The following is a 2793-nucleotide window of genomic DNA, read 5'->3' on the forward strand; positions in this document are numbered from 1 at the left end:
TAATAATAAATGGTTCGACCCTATGGTCGAAAGGGAGACCTTTTCGTTGGCACCTTCAGAGCCCGATCACTTTCCTGGCGATCACGCGCGCCCCCTAGTGGGTCGTGGCCCATTCTCTTGATTGATGCTCGCTCGACCGCTCCTTGGCAGCCTTTTTTTCTTGCGAGCACTTGTCAATAAAGCCTTGTTATTTAAAAAATAAAAAAGGAAAAAAAATTGAAAAAAATCATGAATTAAAAAATGTAGATGAATTTTCATAAAAGGTCAGAAAATTAGAAAAAAAAGTTCATCGAATTTGAGAACAAGTTCATCGGTTTTGAAAAATGTTCATCTAGTTTGCAAAAAAGTTCGTCGGTTTTGAAAAAAGATCATCGAGCTTGTAAAAGTTCATCGAATTTGAAAAGGTTCATTAGTTTTGAAAAAAGTCCATCCAATTCGAAAAAAGTGAATCTACTATCAAGAAAAAGTTTCACGGATTTCTTTCACAAAAAAAAGTGCGTGACTTTGAAAAAAATGTAAAAGGGACAGAGAAAAAAACAAAGAAAGAAGAAGAAAAGGCCAAAGAAACCACTATGTAAAACTTGAGGTCAGTTGGTCAGGTGGTTATGGGGTTGAAGTCCTAGGACCCGCGTCGCGGGTTTGAATCCTGGGTAGCACGCACTTCTTTTCTTTTTATAGAAACAGAGAAGGAGCACATGGGCCGGCCCGCTATAGAAACCTAGCGTACAGGGAGGGTGTGCACCTGTACCAAAATACCTATATTCGGCACTTAAGGCACCCAATAGGATTTCGGGTCGAAAGGTTATGTCCCCAGTGGACCCTAATGTTTATCTGGGCCATCCAGTTAATCCACAGGTGCCAACAGCCAGGTACGGTCCATTGGGCCGAAGGGTTAAACCAGACCACGTGAATCTTGAGTTCATAGTCCTTAACGCAAATCGCTCTCAATTCTCTATTTTCACAAGGCGAGTTGGTAGGACAGTATCCATGGTTTTTGTTTTTGCCTCACCACCCACCACTTTCTCCATGTTGGTTTTTCTCGCTCTCTCTTGATACCAAATCAATTTTCCCGATCCTCCTCTCATTTGTTCGTGCCTTCTTTGGCAGGTGCTAATTTAATTCAACCATGTGAATATTATCTAATTAAGAATTTAGAAATCGCCAACTACTCCATGTGGTTTTGTGATCCCAGGCGCCTACAGGATCATGTCTGAGGTATATATGCCGAAGAAGTTGGAATGACGAGGAAGTGCAGCAGCCTATCGTGCGCCGTCTCGGCTTCGAGGCCAAACATGTTTGGTTTCGCTCCCAGATCCCACCCTCCCTTGTCTTCTTGCTACGACTCCATGAATGATTATATTACATGTGTGTGCGTGTGTGATAGGATCAGAAGACTGACAGGGAACAATATATATTAAACGCTACCTGTCCTTATTATTTAATTGAAGTAAGCAATCACCTTATGGCCTTTACTATGTCGATCCCACATTGTGGCCTTCACTGTATGATAGTATTAGAAGACTGAATTTACACTTAGCAAACATCAGATGGCATTTACTGTGTATTTCGAGAAGTACCTCGTAGTGGCAGCAAATCTGGCAATTAAGACTTTTTTTCTACAGACGGTGATCCAAACTACCTGGTATGAACAGCGGCAACATCATATAATACTAACATGTAGTGCTTCACTTAACTCATTTTTGTACAACATGCTATTGTATCGAAAACTTTAATGCAATTAACTGTTGAATTTTTCTTCATCAGGATTGAGCGATCTGGCATATAATTATGATCTTCTGAAACTCGGTGGTTCAGATAATGGAAGATATGACAGGGAAGAGCCTGACATAGTAAGTATTGATTTTCTGGTCCTACCATGAGGTAGCTCAACCAATCTGAATTTTATGTAGATTATTTCATGATCTTCCCGTGCGTGCAGGTAATTCTGTCGTATGTAGTTCTGAATTTCATTTAGATTGACCTTGAAGTCTTTGGAGATATGATGCACTATCTTGACTGAACAAATTTATGTGCGAATGTTCCTGGAGCTCCCCCCCCATCCCCCACCCCCTCGGTCGGAAAATTAAACAACGTGTTAGTCTTTCGTTTAGCAATAGAAAGAACTCAGTAACTAACATGGTGGTTTTAGCTGGATACCAACCTTTCAGCTAGAAAGAACAGGAATAATGCCAACCTTTCAGCTGGATCAAAACAAGATAGGGCATGAAAGAACCAAGCTAATGTGTTCCCACTTGCCAGATGCACTCACATGTTCCTTACCACTCATCTCTTCAATTCATTCTTGTAAACATGTGATGAGTGCAGATTTTGGGTGGAGATGGAGATGGTGGCAAGCGGGAGATGCCAAGGATTGGGTTTACACAACACGTCCACTATAACGTTTATTTTCCATGTACATTCACAGATTTTTGGCCTTCCGGTGATGCAACTGTGAGTGTGTACGGTGTGAACACTACATATAACACACTGTTGGTTTTCGTTGCAGCTTAGCAATGTCGTCTATCTATGTAAAATGAAATGAGATAGAATGGTGTAGCCACTGATGATTGGTGGAGAAATTAACAGTTTTGGGTCATCAGAGGTGTCTCGCAAGATAGCTTTTTACATTTTAATCTTAATTATGCATGTGCTCCAAAATAACAATCAAACATATTTGTGCTTATGCATATAATAACAATAGCAAGAGTATATTCCATTTTAGTGGAAACTAGAACAACGAGTTTTCTTTTGCATATATATATATATATATATATATATATATATATATATATA

The sequence above is a fragment of the Triticum aestivum genome, chromosome 7A (genome assembly GCF_018294505.1).
Source record: "Triticum aestivum cultivar Chinese Spring chromosome 7A, IWGSC CS RefSeq v2.1, whole genome shotgun sequence".
Lineage (NCBI taxonomy): Eukaryota > Viridiplantae > Streptophyta > Magnoliopsida > Poales > Poaceae > Triticum > Triticum aestivum.